This window comes from Amblyomma maculatum, chromosome 6 (genome assembly GCF_055883805.1).
Source record: "Amblyomma maculatum isolate TAMU_Amacu chromosome 6, ASM5588380v1, whole genome shotgun sequence".
In the NCBI taxonomy this organism is placed as follows: domain Eukaryota; kingdom Metazoa; phylum Arthropoda; class Arachnida; order Ixodida; family Ixodidae; genus Amblyomma; species Amblyomma maculatum.
The window spans coordinates 138,784,202-138,793,547 of record NC_139349.1 but is presented as its reverse complement, the minus strand read 5'-3'; the positions used below and the strand labels follow the sequence as shown (position 1 = coordinate 138,793,547).

General features: G+C 47.3%; 1 long non-coding RNA gene across 1 annotated transcript; it reads left to right on the top strand.

Annotated features, from left to right (window-relative positions):
- Positions 1-2,499: 2,499 nt before the first annotated feature.
- Positions 2,500-8,258, top strand: LOC146186872 (uncharacterized). The gene is made up of 2 exons (XR_014707878.1): positions 2,500-2,610; positions 4,958-8,258. It is a non-coding gene; the product is annotated as an uncharacterized LOC146186872 (long non-coding RNA).
- Positions 8,259-9,346: the final 1,088 nt, after the last annotated feature.

The window sequence follows — 9,346 nt, the reverse complement described above, 5'->3', positions numbered from 1 at the left end:
TGCTGAAAATTTTAAAAAGTACAAGAAAGAAGGAAACGTTTCTTGCAAAAAGGTAGCCCGGCCAGACCGCCTAGTCGATGCATCTACTCCGCCGGGTATTTATTTCGCTTTGCAATCTAGTGTTTATTCACTTCTTTTCGTGTCACCGATGTGTACCTCCCGCCTTATAATACTATCGATGCTTGCAGCTGTGTTTTAAGTTTTCATTTGGGAGCCTATATGCCTCCCATAAGTGGCCGACGCGAAGAAAGCGAACCAACCTAGGCACCCATATCCGCCACCGCGTTTTCTGATCAGCCGCGCAGCAACCCCTGGCCCAAAGGGGAAGAAGTTTCGATCTCGAGCCAAAGAGAAAATGAATAAATAAAGCGGAAGAGATGACTGAATCCATCTAACTCATGCTCGGCGACGCAGACCCTGCCTTTCTTCGCATGGACGTCAATCTTGGCGCACCTGTTGCCCATGCCGCTGCGTCGCCTTGACTGGGCCACTTGCCGGGTGTTGTTGCATCCATCACTCAGCTCGTTTCTGGGCCGCTTCCCCGCCTCGTACGGGCACTTCTGCAGAGTGGGGCGAGACTTGAGCAGCACCGGAGATGAACTCTGCATCACTAACACTTCTACGCAAGTGAGACGACCCTGTTTTCTTTCATACTCTATGTATACACGACGGCACTCGTAGAGAGCCCACCAGGTTTGGCGGCCGTGGTGTCAGAACTGGCAAACTATAACTTGTTGGGAAGCGTTACTGATCTATCTGAAATCTTACTTTCACCTAGGCGGGTACTTAATAAAGGAGTGAATGCTGGCGTTCGCAGGGTGTCTAACCAAAACGAAAATATCAACAAATCGCATGCGAGTATAGGAAAATTAAAAACGGAAATAGGTTGGATTTCTTGAACGCTGACCTTCCCCGTCGAGTGCGGATAACAACGCCACGCCCTTCCACATGGTATCTAGGTTTAATGCTGGTTCCTATAATCTGATGAATTTGTGCTTATCAATTCCAGCCGCGCAAAACTAAAGCGGTATGGTTACAGAAGTCACGTATTTGAAGGCTCAAATAATTAAAGACACTTGGGGTTCTCTTGCTCGCCGAAAACGGCCCGAACAGCATGGAACGAAGCAGTGGGTCTCGTTTTGGCGAAATTATTTTTCGCTGATGGGATATGACTGACGCGATATTGTGCACAAAGTAGCAATAAATACCTACCACATAAAGACAGTCTTGATATAGAACTTATTGCAGGAAAGCAAGAACAAACCAACACCACACTGAATAAAGTTCTGGTTGGTTTATTGGGTTTAACGTCCCAAGAATAAAGTTCTATGATGCAATGCAAGTCATACAAGCTGTATCATGGAATATGATAAAATGTCAGAAATGCTATACATTTTCACAAAGCACAATGCATATTTTCTGACAATGTGCCGCATAAATTGGCATTTGTATTATTTTAATGCAGGAATGCATTTAAAGGCAACATTTTTATCTTCTATTATCCTGCGCGGTTCCGTCCCCTAAAGCCGACGGACATCCCAACGCTGCACGGTTACAATCAGAGGATATTCAGAAATTCAGGCATGTTGTAACAAATGTAACTTCAAAATAAAGTCAGGGGAAGCAGTACTGACTGCGAATAGTCTTTTAATTTACTAACTCGAATAACAACATTGCGAAGGAAGAACAGTCTTAGTCTGGCAAGCTTATAGTCCTGCGCAAAGTATTTCCACCTATTGGAGCAGCTGCGCCACGGGGCGGAGCCATCACGCACCACAGCTTTGTCTGAGTGGCAATAATTGCATTTAATGGCACCAGGTCTCCAAAAAGTAGCGATACACGCCGCTAATCTAGTTTTAATGTATGAATGACCATTTTTTTTCTTTCACATATCCCACTCGTCAACTGCCACATATATTGCTAAGATATCTGTTGCCCTCATGTAATACCCCTAAAATGGGGCCTTTGAGGTATCCCTAAATACATAAATAGCAATAAATAATATTCAGAGCTATGGGTATTGCTAATCACCTATTTCCAGCCACTACCAGAGGTGCATCTTGCGCTGATTAAATCATTGCAGTACACGTCGATGAAACCAACATGAACTATGTGTAATTTCTTTATCGCATGCCGCTACTCGCTGTAAGTGGGACAGCACATAAGCCCATGTGGTATTAAGAAGTGTTTCCTCCCAATCTCTACTTTATTTATGCCAACATAACATGGGACAGTACGCACGCATTCCTGCGATGGGATAAATTCGGCGTACCACGGATAAGTCCGGCAATGTTTTTTTTTCTAAGATGTTTATATACAACACTTTGAGGCTTTCGCATCCTGCATCATTAATGAGCGGTATCTCTATTGCTTCAGTTCAGTTCAGTCGTTCAGTCGTGTCCGACTCTTCGCGACCCTATGGACCAATTCACGCCACGCTTTCCGGTCTCTCACTATCTTCCTAACATCACATAACTTCATCTGCAGTGCCTCGAGGATGCCATCCAACCATCGCGTTCGCTGCCTACCCCTGCGTGTTCCGCAATTCAACGTCATGTCAGCCGTAGTTCGGAATGGGAACCCAGCATGGCCGCTGCATAGCAACAGCACGTATGTACCAGGCGACAAAAGTATGGTACCATACCACGTGGCTGCATGAAAGTTTCATAGCAACAGCGGACGCCTAGCGGCAGTTCTGAGGCGGTGCAATTCAGACGAATGCTTTCGTTTCGAATATGCAGCCTAGCCTGGTCAGCATCAAGTTTTGAACCCAATTAGTAGCATCATTTGAATACCATGTTTGGCCACACGTTTAGCACTCAATGTTCCAGCTGAATTCGAACTATTAGAAGGGTCACGGAGCATCAAATGTCTTGTTGGGTTGAAGCCTAGTCAACGCGGCCGATTCGCACCGGCGACATTGCTGTGCCAAAACACGGCCCCCGGGGGTCTCCGAACGGCCAGTTCTGTCAAACAGTTGGTCGCTGTACGATTTGTATATGTCAAACAATTCCTCGTTTTGAACTGCACCAATTTCTATCTAAATTTAGCTTGCCGCTTTCATTTCGCATATAACAAAAAAGTGTACCGAATATAGCAAATGTGGATATAGACCATTGGATGCGGATATAAACAAAGTTGGTTACATCATTGGTAAATCAGTTTATACAATGTCGAAAAACAAAAAACTAAGTAGTTTTTTTGTTAATTAACGCTCGATAAATCATGTCTGCCTAAGCGTCGGCTCAGTCTTTCAGTACAGCATATTGTACAAATAAAATGAAGTATGGCTGGAGTGAGTTGATAGAATCTATCATGACAAATACGCAAGAAATTTATAGCACAGCCGGCTCAATTATTTTATTGCCATTCACTAACTGAAGCACTCAGTGAATAACACACAGAAATACCAAACTTTAAAGAAACTTTACATTCAAACAGTGCTCTCGTTAATGTTTAGGACCTTGTAAAGCGTCGGATATATGTTATGATTTTTGAAGTTTTAGAATAATTTAACAGTTTATACTACTGGCAAGTAAAAGTCCTCGAAAGGAATACACCGTCAGTTCAGCACAAAAAGAATACATGTTCTGCAGCACCTGAGGAGCTAGACTTTGTAAAGCATGCCAGGTGTTAGTGCCGAAGAGCGCATTATATCTTAAGGCAACAAGGCCTAAATCAGACTCGCATGCGTAAGTTTGTACGGTTTGAGACCCATAGACGACAAATAACGTTCAAACACTCGATATGATTCAGTAGCATTTAGCCCCGTTTGTAACCTACACAGACTCTGATACTTACCTTCATGGAGGCGCTTGTTTGCTGGCTTTGATCTGAGAGGAAACGAGAAAGCAAGTCTAAGTAGGCTTTCTTCAAATTTTATATTTTACATACCTGATACACACCTAAGCAGACTATTCAAGATTACCTCGGCATAAGCACTGTATTACCCTATATCTATATATGCCAAACTATATATGTACAAGTTTCTGTTTTTTCCATGACTGCAGACCGGAGCACCCTACCCTAAAGCTCACCGTTCTTGATTTCACTCACCTAATGAAGTGTTATATGTTGTATATGGTGTTATATGATATGTAGTACATCTTTGTATGACGTATTCTTGTTTATTTTGCGACTTGCATAAGGTTTATTGCACAGATATATTCTGCTTGGGCATAGTGTGCCAGTAGTATTTCTTACATAACTAAACATCCCAGTGACGTTGTCGGGCTTCTCATCAGGCCTTGTGTAGAATAAAATGTTAGACATTTTGCGCTCCAATATCTCAGATAGCCAGAGATGGAAGGTGCTCACAACCATATAATGATACAACATGCATAAGGCCGGATTCTTCTGGACCCCTATTACCTTTTTGACAGAAGTAATTTAACAGGTATATTCTAATATCTTTTCGATGTGCATATATAGAGATCAAATTCGTTATATTTATTCTTAACATTTAGAAACCCAACATTATATATAGTTATTTTATCCTTATTGGGATTGCTGAAAACCAGTATGTAGTACTGCCGCGAGCCGTTCGAACCTATATTGTTCTTTTTCGAAATCAGTCGATATGCGGCCTCACTGTGTTTCTAGTGTAGAGATAAACTTCACTTTTTTATTTGTGCATGTTCGTCATCGCGAGACGCAGCTTTATTATTTTTTTTATCTCGGAAGATACGCCGAGATGCTTCTCAAAGATTCCAATCACTCGCATGTGTTTCTATAACATTAAATTCAGCTTTGACGGGTGCGACGGGCATTCGTTGATCGACGACCGCCGGGCATGCTTGCTGCTGCCACCGCCACCGATTACTTAGTTCGTTTGCTGGCGCAAAAGTCAGCCCAATACAGATTTTATTCCAGTGAATTTTAAGCATCCACGTTTGTCTCAAACAGCCTTGTTACCCCTGCGTGACATCTGGTGGCGGTGCTCTCCTTCATGTTTCAGACCCCTCCTACAAGCCGAGACAACGACCCTCTTCGTGTCGCGCCGGGAGACGTGCCTACAGCCCAGCGAAACAGCCGCCGACATCAAGGGCTCCGAACTCAACAAGTGTTACTACCGGACTCCACGCGAACCCACGGTAGGAGGATCCTGAAATGCCAATGGCCCAGTTAACAGTTCCCATTGTTATGCAGCAGCCCCGGGCGCCATCCGTTTTACATGGCACCCAGGGAGATGTCGAAGAGTGGCTTGATCTACGCGAGCAAGTGGCAGCCTCTAACGGCTTGTACGGCGCTCTGAAGCTCCGTAACATCTACTTTGTACTTGATGGTACCGCGCGTACGTAGTTCGATAACCACGAGTCTTCCCTAACAAGTGGAAAGCATTCACGAAGGCGCTGTTGAGGTATTCGTGAGAGTAGTGAGGAGGGAAATAGCTTAACTACTCCTTCAGTCCAGAATTCGGTTCCCTAATAAATTCGTAAAGCGAGCACAAAGAGAGGGGTAAAATTTCTTATGCGAGACGTAAAGCAGTCTATTTTTGCCTGCTTAGTCAGGAGCCCACCGAAACCCATTGACGAATTCCTCACGGAAGCCTCCAACGTCGTAGCGATCCTCGACACCCGCACTCGACAATACACCATTGAATGCAAGCCCTCCCTGCTTACCCACCCACTACGCCCTCTGCTAACAACAACTGGCGGGAACGTATCAAGGCGGGAACGTATTCGTGAAGAACTGAGCCGTACCCGCCATCGCCCATGAAACCTCAATCACCGCCACTCGCGGACATCGTCCATGATGAAGTTCTGCAGGCATTGGGTGTTCCTCAAGCGACATCTACGACGGCTGCAACGCGAAAAAGCCACAGTGATGAACTATGCAGATGCGTTACGCTGTGCTGCTTTCCGACGCTGCCCGCCAAGTCCCACTAATCACGAACAAGCTGTGCTGAACGACGCACCTTGGCCACCGCTTGCCAAGCCTAAGAACGATGCACAAGCCCCAGAAGTACGACGCCTTGAGGACTGCGAACAACCATTATTTGTGCTTCCAATGCGGTGAAGCCGGCCACATTCTGCGCCACTGCCCGCATAGACGCATCGGCATGCGCGACTTCGCCATCGACGTCCCATGACCCTGTCCTGACAAACGACCTGAAGAAATTGACAGCACGACCAGCGTCCACTTTGGCATCGCTGCCCAGCAAAGTGATCATGGGGTGCCCCGACCGCGGCCTAACACACGACGAAGTAGAGATCGAATACCGAAGCCAACATGCAATACGAGGACGAGAACAAGGAACCTCGAAGTTGCTGTGGACGGTCGCATGGTTACCGCATTAGTGGACACCGGAGCCGACTTTTCTCTCACCTGTGGAGCATTCGCCGCCCAGCTCAAGGACGTGACAACCACTTGGGACAGTCCTCTAATCCGCACCGCTGGCGGTAACTTTACTAGGACGTCCTGGCGATTCACCGCAAGAGTGACCGTGAATGGGCGTACTTATCTTGCGAGCTTCGTGGTCCTACATAACTGTTCGCGAGGCGTTAGTCTCGATGTAGATTTTCTCAATGAGCATTGGGCATTTATCGACCTTCACTCAAAGATCATCAAGCTCTCGACGGACAACGCCATACCTTCCACGACGACATCGACGCATCACATCAATATAAACATGCTCGGCAGAGACTTGACCATGCCGTCCCAATCAAGCGTCGTCGCTTGCGTGGGTAACGCGCACATCTAAAGCGGCGAAGGCGCCATCTAACGAAGTACCCATTTGATCTTGGATAGAGGGCTCAGCATCGCAAGAGTTATCGTCCATATCCGAGGGGTAGAAGCAGTGTGGGCCTATCCGACGCAAGCAGTGTGTTCCTAGGTGCCGTCCTCGCTTAGAAGGGCGTCGTGCAGGAGAACGCTGTCGCCTACGCTAGCAGGTCTCTCTCAGAAGCTAAACACAATTAGTCGACGACGGAGAACAAGTGCGTTGCAGTCACCTGAGCCTCTTCAAAGTTCCGCCCGTACCTGTATAATCGACCAATAGAGGTGGTAAGCGATCACCATGCGCTCTGCTGGCTTGCAAATTTGAAATATCTGTCCAGCCGCCTTGCCCGATGAAGCCTACGCCTTCAAGAATTTGATGTGGCAGTAGTTCAAGTCTGGCCACAAGCATTCTGACGCAGAATACCTATCCCGAGTTCCTGTTGAACTCCACCGAAAGAACACAACGACGCTTTTTTGATACCTGTGAGCGCAGCTGTTTCGCAGAACAGCACCGATCAGACCCTGAAAGACCTATCCGATTACCTAGACGTCGTTCTCCTTGAAGGTCCACAGAAACGGTCTCCAAGAAGGGTAAACAACGCCATAGCACTGATAGATATTGAACTGCCCATCATTCTCCCGCAAAAATTTTCGATCTAGCTTCTGCAACACCAGAGATATCGGCGATTAAAAATGACCCTTCCAATTTTCCCACTCAACTCGACGCTGAATGGAGTCATAAAATTAAAGAATGCAAGCAAGTTCAAAGCTCCGCCCAGAAATACGTCACTACAATAAGCTTCCGGTTGCCGCCCTCTCGCTCGCTCGCTGGCGTACTCGCGTCAACCCCAACCAGTCCTCGCTCGCCAGTTCGCGCAGCCCACGGGCAGGGTTAACCACATTTAGTGTAACTGCGGTTACGCGAACCCGTGGTTAGCTCATGTTACGCGGTGGACCAAACCATGGTTACACCACTAACCGCGGCTATGGCAAATCGAGCTTGGCGACCTCGGTTTGCGTTGTTAACCGAGGTTATGGCGGCGTCTGTTGACGGAGTCTACTCGTTGGCGCCCGAATGCGCGAAACGCACGAGCGGGTCTGCTTCACAAAGTTATTCATTTGCCCACTGTATCCCGTTTAAAGATCGATGTATAGAATATTTTACCGCCCGACGTCTTCGATTACGGCAGTCAGCGCAGAAACTGCGTACTCTATGGCCTTGTCTTTCCTGCAGTATCGTTTGAACGGCTTGTTGCTGAGCAGAACGTCAAAAAATGCGCGGCCTTAGCTATGAAAGTGCACGAGTTTGCAACGCTTGTAGCACGGGATGCCGCGAGCAGGCTGAGGTACGTTAATTACACAATTACCGCGAGGGTGGGGCGCGCGAGCGCGGCGAACGACGGCGCCGTGCGTGATTGTCCCTAGTCGTCGCTAGGCCTAAATTATGTCTCTTCGAGGCCGCGGCGGTCGGCGCTTTGGAACTGATCAACGCTGTCGTAATTCTTCTACTTATGAAACTGCCATATTGTGAATCCTATCCTACCATAGTAAAATAATCATAGAAATAACTCTGGCCACGCATTAATCGCAGACCTAGTACGCGCAGATCGGAAGCGCCAAAATGCACCAGCGACAGGTGGCTTGAGCAGGAACTTGCTTGTATCACGGCTATCACTCTTACCAGCAATTTGCTGCTGGTCAGCGATCCTCACGAGGGCTTCATACTTGATAATCGGCTCAGTATTCCAGACGCCAACAAATTTTAGCACGCTGTATTTCCGACATCGGCGCTAACGATCCGCCGTGTCATTCGCGTACGGTATGCAGGAGGAGGGGCCACAGCGGCGGTGTTTACGGCGGTTGAGGAGGTGCTGCCATCGTGCGGTGCTTGACCTTGCTGTTGACGCCTCGTCGGACGACACTCCGGTACTCCTGAAACCACGTTATATAAATAAGATATTTGTATATGCAGCTTCGTTCCGCCGATCACTGCGTCGCTTCGGTTGTTGTACTTGATGCATGGGCAATGGCCGCCTAAGGGCGGCGAACTGTGTAACAACAGCCCGCACAGAGTTCGCGCAGCGCACGAGCGAATGAGTTTCGCAGCTACCAGAAGTGTGTCCGTGACGTCATGGCTGCAATGGCCGCAGCGAGTGGTAGCTTCTAGCAAGCATTGCCAGTCTACTCACCCGTGACGTCACGGTTTAAGGAAATAGTTTCATGCGACAGCGCGAAGCAACAACCTCTCTGCCGGCGAATTTCAAAAAACGGTGTTTTTTTTTTTAATTAATAATGAATCGTTGGTTTTGTTCCAAGGAGTTGTACTTTGGGTTAATGCTCGAAAAAATTCGTTCTACATACTGAACACGTTTATCAGTGGCTTCTTGGTGACCGTTTCTGTGGACCTTTAAGCAATGGTATCCTCGAGAAGAACTTCGCGCTAAAGGGCACCGCGCGGCTTCTTGTGCCTAAAGCCTCAGAGAGGAAATTTCTCATGCATTCCACAATGAGTCGACAGCAGGACATCTGAACTTGGCGCACAAATTGCAGAGAATCCTGCAGAAGTACTACTAGTCGCGACTGCCTGCCGGATTTGCCCACTACGTGAAAACGTGTCGTGAGTGTC